Raw genomic sequence first — 18,381 nt, forward strand, 5'->3', positions numbered from 1 at the left:
TGTGGTCGCTCCCAAGGAATTTGGGCCCCCAAAGCTGTAATTTGGTCTCGCTAGGAATCTGATATCCACAGGCATCTGCCCAAAACAGTGACCTTTGACATCATCACTGCTTTTAGTAAATATAGGAAGATGATTTAAAGGAGCTTGAACAAAAAAACCTGTTTATTTTTAAAGAGGAGCAGAAAGTATGTCAATCAGTCAACCAAAAAAGTATTGGGTTTGAAATTTAATCATCACGTGGAGGTAGAACTAAATGATTTCCAAGTTTACATCCCATGATCTTTTAGGATTTTAGGAAATAACAGCTGGAAAACATACCTGATAAATGGTAATTGATTATATGAGGTGATAAACATTTATGAAGAAGCCCAATGGTCTTGTAAACCTAGAGATTGGCAAATGCTATTTACTTTAGTTTTGAATAGAAATTACTTTACATTGCTTGATATAAATTATATTTCAAATAACATGACTTTCTCTTTTCCAATTCCAAAAATAAGTGATATGATTCATGAGCTAAAGTGCCCTAGTTAACAAGTTAACGGGAAGAAAGAGTGGTGAATACATATTTCAAAGACATTTAGAATTAGCATACACATTGTTGCAAAGATGATAGATGATAATTTTGGCAGATGCTTGCTCAAAAGCTTCCTCTGTTTATACTTACTTGTGCAGGTAGATTGTACTTAGAAGAGGTGCCCCTGGCATATTCCAGAATGAATGACTGTTTTGTTATTAGGACATCTATATCCCATGCTTTTTAAATAAAAATCTTTAACTATAATTGCAGCATCTCTTGCTTCTTTGCTTCATCACTCTGGATCTAGTTTTAAGTAAGTGTTGGAAAAGGATCAGGACATTTGGAATTGCTGAAACCGTCTGTCCATCAATAAGGATAGTATGTATGACAACAGAGGAACCTTTACCAGCTATTTGTGAGCTCTCTAGCTCAACTGGCTGAGCTACATCCATGAACAGTCAGTAGAACCACCTGGCTTTATCTAGGAGGCCAGTATGGAACTGGCCATAGGAAACACTGGGACAATAAAGGACATATTTCAGTGAAATGGCTAAAGAGTGTTTCCCTAGCCTTGTTCCAGGAATATCCTAGACAAGCTCCATGCATACTCCTGGGCTTCCACAGCTGGAGGAGTTCATAGACATACTAGGGCTGCACCCGTAGGCCTCAAAGCGCCTTTGCCAGAAATATACTGATCTTTTCTTTATTTCGCACACAGAACATTAAGACACAGAAAGATTAAAGGACATATCCATGTGGCGTAGCAGGGAAGTGGCAGAACCAGGATTTGAACTATCCAGTCTGACTTCATGGTACACACTCTTTACTACTTCCCACTGCTGCTTAGAATCTATAGACCTGGAAGTTTCCAAGACACTGCACACAACTTAAATGGAAGGTCAGAGGATGGATTGTCTCCTCACCAAATCATAGCATTTGCCCACTAGAGGAGACAGATGCACAATCACCTGTAACAAGATGGTGCCTTTAGGATTACAGGAAAACATCCAGGTCACATTGAAGCAAACAAAGCGATCAGTATGCAAAAGGGAATATGAGGTTATGTTCCCTCCCAGCAAATTAGGAGCATCGCACATTTCAGAAAGATGATAAATGTCTTGAAGTTGCTTTATATCTCTTTAAAACTATGTGTTTGGAAGCATCTTGGTATCCCCCTGCAATTCAAGGGAACCTGCTGACAGTCCCTTTCAAGATATGTCTATCTGTACCTTGGAACTAAATGGTAATTACCAAAGTGTCCTAAGAATGTTTCTCTAGGCCGTAGTTCAGATCTCACTTGCATCAGTGGAGGGGAGAGGAGGTAGGTAAATTTCCCACCCTGGACCCTTACTGGCCCTGCTGCCAACTGGGCGAGGACTGCTCAGGTCAACTCCAGTGTGGGTTTCACGGCAACAGAAGGACAAAGATGAGGTTGCCAGCTCCAGGCTAACACACTGATGCTAAGGGGGGAAACTGAACTCTGATGATCTAGTAGCCGGAGCCTGGGTGGAGGATTTCTATAATGAGGATCTCTGTTTTTCCCATGGGAAAACTGAGCATTGTCAGAGAATACCAGAATGAATGTAGTGTTTCTTTTCCTTGGAAATTTAACATTCATTCATTCATTCATTCATTCATTCATTCATGTATTTACATAAACAAAGTAGCATGATTTTCAGGGGAGCCTGTAGGGATATTTTGCTAATACCTTTGTTGCCCATACCTGTTACTACATAAAGAGTCACAGTCCTGAGCAAGAAGGAACAAATCAAAATCAAAATAAGACTTCTGGAGATGAAAGTGCAAGCATTAAAAGACAAAATAATAGCCAGTTGCTCTTGTTTTCTTTCTTTCTTTCATCTTTTTTTTTTTAAAGATTTTGGTTTTTTTCCTTTTTCTCCCCGAAGCCCCCCGGTACATAGTTGTATATTCTTAGTTGTGGGTCCTTCTAGTTGCGGCATGTGGAACGCCACCTCAGCGTGGCCTGATGAGCAGTGCCATGTCCGCATCCAGGATTCGAACTGACAAAACACTGGGTTGCCTGCAGCAGAGCGCGCGAACTCAACCACTCGGCCATGGGGCCAGCCCCGCTTTCTTTCATCTTTTGAATCAACATACTTTTCTGACATAAAATGGAATGCCTGCCTTCATCCTCTCCCAGGTCCAACTGGCTTATGCATAGATAGAGAAAAGCTTTTTCCCCCAGCTTTAGTGAAGTGTAATTGACAAATAAAATTGTAAGATATTTAAAGTGTACAATGTGATGATTTTATACATGTATGCATTGTGAAAGGATTCCTCCCATTGAGTTAACACATCTGTCACCTCACTTATTTACCCCCCCCTTTTTTTTGTGAGAACATTTAATTTCTACTCTCTTAGCAGAGATTATTATACAATACAGTGTTATTAACTATAGTCCACATGTTGTATGGTAGATCCTCAAACCTTATTCACTTTAAAGCTGAAAGTTTGTACCCTTTTATAAACTTTTCTCTATTTTCCCCACCCCCAGGCCCTGGTAACCACCACTCTACTCTCTGTTTCTCTGACTTCTGCTGTTTTAGATTCCACGTATAAGTGATATCATACAGTATTTGCCTTTCTCTGTCTGACTTAGTTCACTTAGCATAATGCCCTCCAGGATCATTCATGTTGTCACAAATAATATGATTTCTTTCTTTTTTAAGGCTGAATAGCATTCCATTGTGTATATACATCACATCTTCTTTATTCAAACATTTAGATTGTTTCCATCCCTTGGTTACAGTGAATAACATTGCAATGAACATAGGAGTATAGATGCTCTTCGAGATAATGGTTTCATTTTCTTGGATACATACCCCAAAGTGGGATTGCTGGAAGGCCAATTTTATTTAGTGGAGTGAGGATAACTCCCATGATGCTCAAGTCATTCTTGACATTGTTCCACTTACCCAAGTTTCAATGGGTGTCTCTGATCCCATAACATCAGCTTCTCAAAACTTAGCCCATTCCCTATGCATCTGAAGTAGTGAACATTTTTTTTTTTTTTTTTGCCTCGTTTTCCAAACACTTGATTATGGACAACATGGAACCACATTGCTCTTTCCTCATCACCAAAGAAACAGTGTTCCTTATGTTATTCCTCATCTTTTGTCCAGACAAGTTTTAAATAAGCCAAACCATGGTATTTCTTCTGCATATTTCATTAAGGATAATCTCTGCACTATGGAATTCTCTTTTCTTTACTGCTTGATGTTTAGCTTATGTATTCCTTTGCTCCATTTCATAAATAACTCATATTTTGCCCACATCAGTAGAAGCAAAGAATAAACTATTCCTGATCATTGCCCTTTACGTTGAGGTGTAGACATGCTTTCTTTCACATCCAGTCAAACCACATTACATCATTGGTCTCTATCCCTAAAACACGTCTACCTCTGGGTCTCTTCAAATAACCATTTTGATCTACCAGTAGTTGTCTCAATTTGTATTCTTGACAAAGGCTCGGAAAAGCTGTGAATAACATAAGCAAAGGATTTAATTATGTCGGTTCTGGTGGGACTGTGCCATGGATTCCGTGTAGATCCATAAACATTGCCAAGACCATGCAATTCACTTCCCTGTGTCTATTTACTGAACTAAGCCCTCAATCTTAGTTGACAATTATTTGCTTGTCCTCAAGTATTGGGCAAACCATGAAGCTCCATTTACCTTCAAATTTGGAAAATCAGTAAGCACATAATTATCCTTTATACTTGGGGAAAAACATAGTGAATTCTGTAAAGTTTCAGTGACTTTTTCTCCTCAGCTGGTGAATTTTACATAACACATGTAAAATGTTTCTTATAGATGTCATGACTCACATTTCTCCCTGTATCTCTAGATGGAGCAAGTTAAGAGGGTAAGTGAAATAAAATGTTTACTTAAAGTCAAATAGAAATTACTTGTCTATTGCATAAGAAAACAAATTTCCAATTGGAAGTTTCAAAAGCGCAAGCCCCAACAGTGTTATTGAATACCATTTCCTGCCATGAGGACTAATATAGAATGAAAATAGGAATAAATTCCTTAGTTGACAGCCCTAGAATTGAATGACAAAATAAGCAAACACTGAAAGACAATATTGATGCCCATGTAGACAGCAGATATACAGGCATGCCTCGGAGAATACGGATTTGCTTCCAGACAGCTGCGGTAAAATGAATACCTCAATAAAGTGAGTCACAAGAATATTTTGGTTTTCCAGTGCATTTAAAGTTATGTGTACACTATACTGTAGTCTATTAAGTGTGAAATAGCGTTATATGTAAAAAAAAAAAATGTACATACCTTAATTAAAAAATCTTTATTGCTAAAAAGTCCTAACCATCATCTGAGCCTTCAGCAAGTCAGGATCTTTCTGCTGGTGGTGGGTCTTGCCTCAATGTCGACGGCTGCTGACTGATCAGGGTGGTAGTTGCTGAAGGTTGTGGTGGCTGTAGCAATTTCTTAAAATAAAATAACAATAAAGTTTACTGCATGGATTGACCCTTCCCTTCACTAACCATTTCTCTGCAGCATGTGATGCTCTTTGACAGCATTTTACCCTGAGTGGAACTTCTTTCAAGATTGGAGTCAGTCCTCTCAAACCCTACTGCTGCTTTATCAAATAAGTTGATGTCATATTCTAAATGCTTTGCTGTCATTTCAACAATCTTCACAGCATCTTCACCAGGAGTAGATGCCATCTCAAGAAACCACTTTCTTTGTTCATCCATAGGAAGCAACACTTCATTTGTTAAAGTTCTACCATGAGACTGGAAAACTTGAGTCACATCTGCAGGCTCCACTTCTAATTCTAGTTCTCTTGCTACTTCCACCTAATCTGCAGTTACTTCCTCCTCTGGTCTTGAACCCCTCAAAGCCATACATGAGGGTTGGAATCAACTCCTTCCAAACTCTTGTTAATGTTGACATTTTGATCTCTTCCCATTAATCACAAGTGCCCTTAATGGCATCTACTATGGTGAATCAGTTCCAGAAAGTTCTCAATTTACTTTGACCAGATCCATCAGAGGAATCACTATCTGTGGCAGCTATAGCCTCATGAAATGTGTTTCTTAAATAATATGACTTGAAAGTCAAAATTATTCATTGATCCATGGGCTGGAGAATAGATGTTGCATTAGCAGGCATGAAAATAACATTAATTATTGTACATCTCTTCTGAGAGCTCTTGGGTGACCAAGTGCATTGTCAACAAGCAGTCATATTTTGAAAGGAATCTTTTCCTCTGAGCAGTAGGTCTCAATAGTGGGCTTAAAATATTCAGTAAACCATGTTGTAACAGATGTGCTGTCATCCAGGCTTTGTTGTTCCATTTTAGAGCACTGGCAGAGTAGATTTAGCACAATTCTCAAGGGCCCTAGCATTTTCAGAATGGTAAATGAGCACTGGCTTCAACTTAAAGTCACCAGCTGCATTAGCCCCTAACAAGGGAGTCAGCCTGTCCTTCGAAGCTTTGAAGTCAGACATTGACTTCTCCTCTCTAGCAATGAGAGTCCTAGAAGGCATCTTCTTCCAATATAAGGCTGTATCAACTACATTGAAAATCTGTTGTTTAGTGTAGCCCCTTCATTCATGATCTTAGCTAGATCTTCTGGAGAACTTGCTCCAGATTCTCCATCAGCACTTGCTGCTTCACCCAGCACTTTTGTGTAATGGAGACGGCTTCTTTCCTTAAACCTCATGAACTGACCTCTGCTGATTTCAAACTTTTCTCTTGCAGCTTCCTCACCTCTCTCAGCCCTCACAGAATTGGAGAGAGTTAGGGCTTTGCTCTGGATTAGGCTTTGGCTTAAGGGAATGTTGTGGCTGGTTTGATCTTCTATCCAGACCACTAAAATTTTCTCCATATCAGCAATGAAGCTGTTTTGCTTTCTTATCATTCATGTGTTCACTGGAGTAGTACTTTTAATTTCTTTCCAGAGCTTTTTCCTTTGCATTCACAACTTGGCTAACTGCTTGGTCAAGCAGCTTAGTTTTTGATCTATTTCAGCTTTGACATGCCTTCCTCACTAACCTAAATCATTTCTAGCTTTTAACTTAAAGTGAGAAACATGCAACTCTTCCATTCACTTGAACACTTAGAGGCCATTGTAGGGTTATTTTGACCTTATTTCAATATTGTTGTATCTCAGGCAATATGGGGGCCTGAAGAGACGGGGAGAGATGGAAGAACAGCAGGTGGAATAGTCAGAACATACACATTTATCGATCGAATTCACTGTCTTATATGGGGGATGATTTGTGGCGCCCCAAAACAATTACAATAGTAACATCAAAGATCACTGATCACAGATCACCATAACAAATATAATAACAATGAAAAAGTTTGAAATATTGAGAGAATTACCAAAGTGTAACACAGAGTCACAAAATGAGCAAATGCTGTTGGGAAAATGGTGTCGATAGATTTGCTTGATGCGGGGGTGCCACAAACCTTCAATTTGTAAAGAATTCAATATCTGCAAAGAACATTAAAGCAAAGCACAATAAAATGAGATATTCCTGTATAAGCAATTTTAGCTATCTGCTGGCTCAATCAGGAATCAGTTTGTGTACCTAAAATAATTGAGAACGAGTTAGGTGGTTGACATGTGGATGAGCGGGTCATAAGTAAAACCAGGAGCCACTGAAAGCAGGATGGATGGAGTAGCAGACTGGTTCTGTTCTGGGGAGCAGATGAGAGTTGTTATTCATACTCAGAATCCGGGTAGAGAATATAGAATACGAAATGGCAGGCAAGGAATCCAGGAACTCAAACTCTGGTGTCTTTTTAAAAGACAAAATCATCTTTTTATGCATCTTTCTAGCTTCCCATTCAAGCAAATTCACAAACTTTCTTTAGCTAAAGAAACTGCCCTTTTATTAGTCATTCTCTCCTGCTTCTTGCTAATAATCAGAAGAGTCTGTTTTATGTGGAAGGACCACTTACCAGCTGTGTGTCTTTGGCAAGACCAGTATTCTGAATCTGTTTCCTTATCTATAAAATGAAAATAGTCATTTGAGGATTAAAAGAGGTAAGGATGTAAAATTAATTGGAAACTGTTACAGAAGTTGTTATTATTGCTATGTGTATTGTCATTATTTGTTAAGTACAGAATGACAATTTTGTTATTCATTTAAAAGAAACAGCTCACTTAAAAAACAGAGTAAAATAGTGCAGAGGTGTCTCCAAAGCTGAAGAAGTAGTTATTTTCATTTTCTCCTAATTTGAAGTATGCTCTGAACCTCCCTCTCCTTCCAAACCCTGATCTTAGAGGAGAGATGGAGTTGAACCTCTTCAAAGATAAAGTATTGAGGACAGGTCAGCAAAGGAGCCAGTTGGATTGGCAGACTGCAAGGGAGAACTTGTTCCAGACACAGAGGCCCGAGGGCAGATGAGAGAGAAGAAGTGGAACAAAGGCAGCAGTTAGAGACAAGCCTGGGCCCAACCCAAGGAAGGAGCAAAGGAAAAGAGAAGGCGTGTTGGCGGAGGTCCAGTGATTCCTCATTCCACCCGAGGACACAGTGGAGGAAGGAGCATCATCATCTTCACGCAGCCTCTGGTGCTAAAGTGCTATCTATATGCAGAGTTCCTTCTATAATGAAAGTTTCCCATAATGACAGATTGCATTTCAGCACACGTGGGCCCATGCTTCCCTTAGTCCCTTCACAGCCTTGAGAGCACTGGGGGACACTTCTTCCATTACAGATTCTAACAAATTTAGTCATGTCCAACAGAGTTATTTTTCAAGGAAAGAAATGTCTTCCAGCTGCCTGGGAGTGAGTCTGCCATTGAGTACAAAGGTGGCAAAAAAAAAAAAAAAAAGAAAATGCCCAAAGCTGCTGGAGCAGGGAGTCTGGAAGAGCACAAGAGAGCAGAGAAAAGGTTGCATTTCCAATTGCAGCTGAAATCACAGGACTCATAGTCACAGCATTAGTTCATCCGTTGAGCACAGAGTGGGGCAGCCATTGTAGACCCACCAGCCTGACCTCGAGTCACATTCCCATGCTCAGCATGACAATGACCTCCTGAGGCCCATCACGGGCTTACTTTCAATCCATTTATCCACATTGCCCACTTACACACAGACTAGACGGTGGAGACGAGGTGAAACACTGTGACTAGCCTCTCTCTCTCCCAAGCTACCTCACTACTAGAATCCGTCCCTCCCCCCAACTCTTTCTTCCCTAATGAGGGGAAAGGGATGCAATTTCCTGATGTCCTGGGCAGAGGCAAGCGATGGTCTTACTTCCACATAGTCTCAGGAAACACATTAATAGTCACTTGGCTCTTACCATATCCCCTTGGAAATCCCCAGGTGTGCCTTATGCACAACTAAAAATAAATAGAGGAAATAAAGGTGGTTTGTTTTTTTTTTTGAAATAGAGAGGTCATTATTCTGCTTTGTCTTCACAGGTGATGCCAGACTATATATCTGTCCACAGACATGACTCTACTCCCCAAAAACCCACCTGTGAGCACAGTCATCTCATTTTCAAGCAATGAATAGCTTCTGGTAAGTATGTCCTACCAAGGGTCTGTCATGGTATCATCATTAAACTATCAAGTTTGTCCTCCACAACAACAGTCGTATTAAAGGACTTTAAGTTTTTCCCTCAAGATATTCGCATTTCTTTCCTTTTCCTGTGGGGTTTGTTCATTTTTTTAGATTTGAGCATATGTCTCAGTAAAGCTAGATATGAGACTTGAGTGGGGATGAGTTACCTTATTCTGCCAAGTAAATTTCCCCCTTTATTATGGGAACAAGATTCTGTAACCCTATGTGAAACCATCTCAACCTTCTTTTTATTCCACGTGACTTGGAGAAGGCATATCACCTAGGTCTGGCCAATCAGCATCATCCACACATAGCCACTATTATTGGTTCAGGTCAAGTATGTGACTCAAGTCAGTACAAAGCTAATTTCACCACTTTTGCTGGGAAAACCTCTAAAAAGTACTCTGTTTTCTACTGAAGTTACTGAAGAGATAAAATGCACACATGGAGGTGCTGGAAGTCATTTTGGTACCATGGAGGGAGAGTCTCCATTTGAGAATGGAGCCACCTCAAAAGAAAACAGAGTACTAGTGAGAGGCCTAATACTAATAGCATTGTGTCAGTCCTTGGATCCAGCACTACCTGAAGCCAAAGTACCCCTGATATTTTCAATTCTAAGCCAGCATATCTTCTTTTTGACTTTATTCTAAGTTATGTTCTCAGCCAATCTATTTTCTGCCACTTGCCACCAAATATATTCTGTTTTAAAATCTTCCTTTCTATGCCAGTGCTTCACCTCCATCTAAGACTTTATCAGTCATGTTCTCACTTCGCCACTTAAAGTTATGCCTGGAAACCAGGTGATAGTAATGAAAATGGTCCACAAGCTGTGACATTCATCACTAGTTAAATTTCAGCTTCCAACAAATAAAGGAAATTGGATCATAATGAAAGCACACAAAATCATTTCCAATGTGAATAATCTTTGGGACAACTCCATTCCTCTTCACTCCAGAGAAAGACAAGAGTCGCTTCTCATTTGCTCTGATAGGTTAGCCAAAAACACAACAGAATGAGACTATGAAGTTGAGGCTACTATAGAAAACACCACCGATAAATAAGAGCAGAACAAGAAAATGAATACGCTATTAGTTGGATCTTTGTAAATCACCACTTGAGTGTTTATTAAGTGTTGGAGCTAAGTTTGATTATAATGGATGAAGAATTTCCATGTGGTAAAAGTGAGACTAGGGTAGCCAAGAAGCAGTTGGAAGTCACACAGATCTGTTCTTGGCTTTCCAATGGGTGTGGAAAGAGTAGTCAGAAGTAAAAACACAACTGGAACTCTGGCCCAATTCCTGAATATTAGCATAGAGGGGTGTGCTTTCCATGCAGAAGGTGTCATCAAGTAACCAGAAGAAGAAATACTTGGGGAGAAGAAAGAGGGTGGAGGAGGAGTCCCTTTCACTGCAGTTCTTCTCCAATGTCAAGGAGACTGGCTGGGGATCAACAAAGATCCTCTAAGAATGCCTCTATTTCTTGGGGTTTAGCCAGTTACCCAGAGCAGATGTGAAACGTTTGCTGTGATTAGGAAATATTTTGCATGTGAGAATGTGGATGCTACAATCCTCAACTCAGCCAAGAAGATTTAACAAATGGTGAAATTTTACATCTTTAGGGAGGAGCAACATATTTTTTAAAAAGTGTTGGTTAAAATAAACACCAAATTCCCAAAGAGAGTCTCCAAACTGATGATGTGCTGCACTGCTCATTTTATTACTGTGGAAAAACTTACTCAGACAGTGCAACCCACTTCATCCTTTTGTTAATGTTCTCATTCTCCCATTATCAATGGCGTATGAGTACTCATCCCTTACTATCCAAGTTTTCTTTTGTTTTTGGATGAACCAGAAATGGACTAACAAAACGCATCTCCATTAGCAAATAATAAATGAAGAAACAATTTGATATCATTAAAAAAATATGACAAGACTTGTATTCTACAAATGGACCGAGTTGTCATTGGCTAGAAGAGTGTGGTATGTTGGGGAATTCACTTGCATTCTGGTTCCCCGTGATAGCCAGCTGTCTGACTTGCAGAAAGTCACTTTATTTCTCTAGGCTTCAGTTTCCTGTTGTGTCAAAGCATCGAGTTGGACTACATCAGCATTTCCCAGAGTGTGGATTGCAGAAACTAGTTCTGCGGGATGCCAATGAATAGTCAAAGCAAAGGTAGGAATTCACCAATAAAACAGGACAAAGAAAGGCATTCAAGACAGAAGAAATAATGTGTGAAAGTGCAGAGGTATGAAAAAGCTTTTTACTCATATGTTCAACAAATATTTATTGAAAACCAATTATGTGTTGAGTGTTGGCTGTGCTAGAAGTTGGGGATTCAGTGTTAAGTAAGGATGACAAGAAACTTACCTTCATGGAGTTCATATTCTTGTGCAGTTTGAGATTAAGCAAGCAATTTAAATGAATCAAGTATTCTGAATATTATGATAGGAAAAGAACAGAGGTTCCTACAGAATGTGGGGATAAGGGAGGTAAGAGAGGGCTTTTGGGAAGTTATATTTAACCCACACCTAAAAGACAAATAAGAGTGATCCAGTAAAAGAGCGTAGAAGATGAATATTCCAAGCAAAAGGGACATTATGGGGAAGAGCAAAGGGCTAAAAGAAAAACTGATGAGTTTGAACAACTTGAACTTGAAATCCAGTATGGCTGAATTTGGCATGAGAGGGTGACAGTGAAAGGAAATAAGCTTTCAGGGTTAAAGTGGGGTAGATCATGTTGTGTCTTAGAAACAATGCACAATGGTTTGGATTTCATCAAGGAGAAAACAGGGAATACTGAAGGTTTTAAGCACCTGAGTAAAATGACCATATTTTAAAATTTGGAATGTTGGCTGTGGCAACACTGAGAAGATTTTATTAGAGAGAAGCAAAATTAGAAAAAATTACACTAATTGGGAGACTCTTGCCTCCTGGCTGTGGCAGTGGAGATGGAGAAAAGAGGAAAAATGTGAAAAGTATTTAAGAGGTACAGCCGGAAGTTTTGTGCCTGATTAGATGTTGACAGTGAACAAGAGGGAAGAATCTTGGCTGACACCTATGTGCTTGATTTGGGTCACAAGGTAGATGGTGGTACCATAAACCAGAATAGGGATTACAGGACAAGGAGGGGAGGAGAAAGAAAATTGAGAAATGAAATTGAGTTCTGTTTGGGGTATGTCCATCTCTTTATTCCATTGGACATTTAAATGGAAGTCTTTGGATACACCAGTCTACAACACGAGGGAATGAACTGAACTCTGAATATAAAGTTGACTGTTTTTAGTTCGAGGATGACCATCAAGGCTTGGGGTTGCTGAGATCCCCTAAGGAGTATCTGAGGAGTTAAATGAGGAGAAAGATAAGGCTAAAACCAGCATTGAGGGAGCAAGCAGGCAAAACTATATCTTCCAAGAGGACAGAGAAGGAAAGGCAGAGAGATAGAGTTAATTTTAAATTACTAGTGATGTTATAGAGACGTTCAAATAAAGTAGACAAGATTGTATTTTGTTGAAGTTTATTTATGACTTCTATGCAAATGTTCTGGTACTAGAAAAAAATTATCTAAATTCTAACTCCAGAATATAGTCGATATTTATTATCTTTTAGGATTTTTCTGAGGTATAGATAACCTCAAACAATGTATTAGTTTTAAAACTATTTTGTTTCTAATCCTTGAATACAGTGACAGAGACACACGCAATTCCCTCTTTAAGATCCAAGCAGATGAAATACATAGATTTTCTATTAAACTTCTCATGGCTTGTACTACAGAGATGCCTTTCAACTGACAAAAACACAATCACATATACTCACCATGAAAATAGACTCATCATTTTATACCATTTTCCAGACTCTTCCCACTTCACTGTATGAACAGCAACCAGAAAGCTGGCTGAACAATTAAGTAAAAAAAAGACCATAGTTAATCCAAATACAAATCAATACATTCAGAAATCAAAAACAAACACATGTACAGAAACAAAAACTAAGATTCTTTTTCCCCCCAAGTGTTGAACATACTCAGTTTCACTGGGGTCATAGTAATGAATTTCCAAATTTTGGAACCCATTGGACCCTTAGCCCATCTGATTTTCTGACTAAGCTACAGTCTTCTGGAGTTGATTTCATCAGTGGCTGGTGAAGCATGACTCTGTTTTTTTTATAAGCTTTTCTTCTTAAAACAACATTTTGATGAGCTAAGCATAAATTAATCAGAAACATATGGATTAAATTGACTCCAAAATATGTATGGGTTTAAAAAATAAGAGAAGTACTTGGGGCAAAAACACATTTAGGGTTTTATCAGCCCAATATGTTAGAAAACCGTAGCAAGAGGATTCCAAACAATGACCTCCCCTTATCTCTGTCATGGTCAGCAAAGTCTCTGCTATCTTCTCACAGAAAAAGGAAGTCTAGAAACAGACAAGCACCGTGAGATTGCTTGGCCTTATGACCCGCTTTCTAAGACCAGACACTGTGGTTTCAGGCTGTCTGGCTGCTGACTCTTTGAGGAAAGTGGGGCCCTCCGAGAGGCATCTCTTAGCTTCTGAGATACTGGGGTCTGTGACCACACATCTAGGTTTATCCTCTGCTTTGAAGACAAGCATCCTCATTTTCCACTTCTTCTGAGGCAATTCTTCTCTCATATGATTTGTTGTTACCTCCAAATCAACGTGTAAATATAATGAATTTATTATCTCTCCCTCTCATTTCCCTACCTCTCGGACTTCCAGGCACAAAAGTCTTGGGGGCATCTCTGACTCCTTTGTCCTCTTAATTCCTTATAGCCCATCAGTCATCAAGTCCTGCCAAATTGTCCTGTGAAATCCACACCCTCTCCATCCTGACTGCTCTCACCCTCCTCCAGCCCCTCGTCACCTCACACCTGGATTAAAAGAGTAGCCTCGAAGCTGACCTTATTGATTCCTCCTAACCTCTAGGCCACCCCACACACTACTGTCAGCCTAATCTTCTTTAACCCATGCTTTCATTATATCCCTCTTCTCCTTCTCCTCTTTTGCTTTTACTATACGTCAAGTTTAAATTCTTCTGCCCGCCTCCCACGTTTCTTCATAACATGGATATGCTCCACCTCTCCAAGCACGTTTTCCATTATTGCTCAACACTGGCTGCCTCCCAGAGCTTGGCATCAGCCCTAGGCTTATGTTCAATTTGTGATACAATTTCTGTTCCCCCAAATCATTCCCTGACTACTCATTTTCTCACTTTTATTTACCTTTCTTCTACATTTTTATGGTGTGATATCTATATCACATAATACGGGCAACCCCACTAATGTGATATTTAAGTGACAACATGAAGGATAAAAAGGACACAGCTCACAAAGAGTGGTGGGGAAATAGCTTGTGCAGAGACCCTGTGATGGCCTGTGGGAGGGGAAAGGGAGAGCAATAACTTTGTGTGTTTAAGAAATTGTAAAGAAAGAAATTATGTGTAAAGAAATTGTGTTTAAGAAAATGTAAAAGGCCATTGTAGCTGATGTAGCTTACGGGAGGAAATGGGTATGAGATGAGGTTGGACAATAGTCAGAGGCCAGATCGTAGAAGACCTTGGCAGCTATGCTAAGGAGTGGATTTTATTCTAAATTTAAGCCACTCTAAAGTTATGTTAAGGAGGTCATTTACTGGAAGATAACTCTTGCTTCTCTGTGAAAAATGAATAGTGGTAGGACCGGAATGGAAGTAAGGACACCAAGATAAAGGTTATTTCAATGAAATAGAAGAGAGAGAAAGATGGCTTGGATTTGGTGGTAGCAATGAAGTCAGAGAATTTCAAAAGACATTCTGGAAGGAGAATTGACAGCATATACTCATGGATTGGATATGAAATATATGAGGAAGTGATAAATCAAGGATGATTCCTATATTTCAGTCTTGAGGAATTGAGTACATTTCCTAAAATAGAGAAAACCGTGAGTAAAAGAAAATAGGTACATTGAATCAAGGTTGTAGTTTTGGGTTTAGCTCCAGACAACAATGGATTAAGTAGTTTTGGCTCATCTCCACTTCCTTGAAAAGAGCAAGAAGAGCTGGGAAAGCAGTTATGCATCTACTTAAAGGCATTGAAGAGCTGTTGAGGCAGTGAAGATTTGAAGGGGATAAAATCCAAAAAAAAGGAAAAAGGAGCAAAGTCTAGAGACATGATCCAGGCATTTGGTTTCCACCTTTCCACTCAAGGCTTTTGTCCATTTTGAAAGTGGAAGAATTGAAGCTGAAAAGCTGATCAGAGATTTTACCAGATTTTTATTGCTCAGAAGACAAAAACTGGAGTAGGTTACAAGACAAGGAAGATCATTGTAAATGCCCTGGTCCTTTGGTTGGTACCTCAAAGATCACACCGAAGGAAGAAAGTTGAACTAGAAGTAGCTCAGACCTCATGGAGACTGAACCTAGTTTCAAATCATCTCAATCTCCTGTTGGATTAAAGTGATATGAGATTGTTAGTGACTCTAAGCTGTCTACCAGAAAGAAAAAGAAAACCTCTAAACCCCCTATAAAGAAAGATAAAAATCAACTAGGCTCCAAAATGCCTCTTGAAATTATCAAACACAGTCTCTTGTATTCAGCAAAAAATGAAGAGGCATGCCAAAGATGAGATGGCCAAAACCAATGACTAAACAATAAGAAGTACAGATAATAGAAAGAGACCCATGGAATATCTTGAATGTGAAGATAACAGAAATGAAAATAACTATGAGTAATATATTTAAGAAAATTTTTTTAAAAGACAAGAATAGTAATTTTGGAATAGAATAGAAATTTATTTTTACAATAAAGTACAAACTATGGAACTGAAAAGATACAATAAAAGATATATAGAACATAATGAATTATTTTAATAACATTATGAAAAGTAGAAGAGGGAATTAATAAAATAGAACATAGATCAGGAAGAAATACACATATTGAAACTTGAAAAGAGAAATTAATGAAAAGTACAGAAAAGAATGTAAAAATTATATGAGCAATACTGAAAGTTTCTAACATACAAGAATTTAAAATCCCAGAAGGAAAGGAGAGAGAAATGTGACAGAATAACATTTGAAATATTATAGCTAGAGATTTTCCAAAGTGACAAAAGATACCAAGCCACAAATTCAAGACACACAAAATTCTAGTGAACAAATCCAGAGACACATTAAAAAAAAAAGATAATTCATCAAGACTAGTAATGGAAAGTTTATTTAACATCAAAAAAATTAAGGTATATAATTTAATACATCAATAGGATAAAGGAGAAAGATATAACATTTTGATAGATATATAAATAGGATTTGATGAAAATGACAGAAGTTTATGATAAAAACTCTAGGTTAACAGGCAGACCAAAAAATCGGAGAGTAACGAACGAGCAGACTTATACAACGTGATTAGTAAGCCTGACCCCATTCACCCCAAAACTACAAAAGTCACATCTTTCTCAAATGTTTACAGAACATTTACAAAATGACATATGGTGGGTCATCTAGAAAATCTCACCCAATTTCAAAGAATTGAATTAATATAAAGGATATATTCTAATCAAAGTGGCATTAAGCTGGAAATCATAACAAAAAGATAACTAGAAAGTCTCTATTTTGAAATAAAGCAATATATCTCTAAGTAACTCATGGGTCAAAGATGAAACAATGAAAATCAGACAATATTTTGAACTGAATTATAATGAAAATATTACATATTAAAACTTGTAGGATGTAACTAAAATTCTGCTTAAAGGGAAATTTAAAGCCTTAAGTGCATATACCAGAAAAGAAGAATGGCTGAAAGTTAATATTATGTGTCTGTATCAAGAAGGTAGAAAAAGAGAAACATAGTGAGTGCAAAGAAAATAGAAAGAAGGAAATAACAAGGATAAAACCAGAATTTAATTAAAACAATGGAACTACAAAGCCAAATGGTGACTCTTTAAAAAAGAGTAATAAAATAACCCCCTGGCAGGACTGATCCACAGAGATAGCAAGAGCAAGCACCAGAAAAGGATAGAGGGAGAGAGGGAGGGAAAGAAAAGACACAGATAATTAATTTCAGTAAGGAAAAATAGAATATCATTAAAGATCCTAAGATGTTAAGAAAATAGCAAGAGGGTATAATAAACAACTTCATGCCAATAAATTTTTAGATTGAGGTGAAGTGAATAGATATATGTAAGTATTCAACTTATCAAAACACAAGAAAAAATTGAAACTGTGTTTATAAGTGAATTCCTTAAGTTTATAAGAATTTGGCCTTGCTTTCTGTAAAGCATGGTATTCGTGGTCTCCTGATCACCTACAAAAAGAATCCAAGAACCTCCTATGGACTGCAAACTCTGCATGATTCCATCTAGACCTTCCCTTTACCTTTCAGAAACAACTGCATGACCATGAGCAAGACAATTTGTTGATTGCTTTTTTTTTGGTGAGGAAGATTGGCCCTGAGCTAACATTTGCTGCCAATCTTCCTCTATTTTGCCTGTGGGGTGCCGCCACAGCATGGCTTGATGAGTGGTGTGTAGGTCCATACCCAGGATCTTAACCAGTGAACCCCGAGCTGCAGAAGCAGAACACACGAATATAACCACTACACCACTGGGCTAGCCTCAGTTGGTTTTTGTTTTTTTCTTTGTTTACCCCTCAAATTCCCTTCTCCTAACTCACAGGTAAAAAGACTTTGAAACAAACGTCCTTGACACTTATGAAAAGAATTGAACGTTCGATTCATTAGCAAATGTCAACACCGGATTCCTAGAACATTCCAGGGGACCTCACCCAATTCTCAAACTGTGGGATGGACCTATGTATGCCAAGAACTCATAGTTCTCTCTCTGAATACAATAGTGAAGTCATTAGCATGTCCCCAACAAGAACCTCAGAGGTTAATTATTACCTGAAAACCAACAGATCATAAGTAACATCTAAAGTCTATAACTCCCAGAATTTGTCAGTTTTAAGTTATATTTATATCCCCAACATCTAGCAAAGTGCCTGGCACATAGTAGGCCATCATTAATTCCCTGTTGAATGAATGTCACACTTCAGCAAACAGGAAATGTAAACTAAGAAGTCTTGAAGGCAACTCATATGGACTGGAAACTGTAAATCCAAAATCAAGTTATGCTTCAATGTGTAATATCATAACATTGTTTACTGAGTTATGAACAAAATACAACCAATCGTATTTTCATTGCCAGGGGTAATAAGTCTGGTACCCCATAGAGAATGAACTTGTCTTCAAGTTCATGTTCTGCCAATTCATGAGATTCAGGTTAATAGAGTTTCACTTAAACTGCTGAA

General features: G+C 38.4%; 1 long non-coding RNA gene across 2 annotated transcripts in view; it reads left to right on the forward strand.

Moving 5' to 3' along the window:
* Nucleotides 1–11,173: 11,173 nt before the first annotated feature.
* LOC139040302 (uncharacterized) overlaps nucleotides 11,174–18,381 on the forward strand; it is a 57,398-nt gene continuing 50,190 nt past the window's right edge. For both annotated transcript variants that reach the window (XR_011494557.1, XR_011494556.1), the window contains exon 1: nucleotides 11,174–11,335. This is a non-coding gene — a long non-coding RNA (uncharacterized lncRNA). The remainder of the gene's footprint in view (nucleotides 11,336–18,381) is intronic.

This window comes from Equus asinus, chromosome 15 (assembly GCF_041296235.1).
Source record: "Equus asinus isolate D_3611 breed Donkey chromosome 15, EquAss-T2T_v2, whole genome shotgun sequence".
NCBI lineage: Eukaryota > Metazoa > Chordata > Mammalia > Perissodactyla > Equidae > Equus > Equus asinus.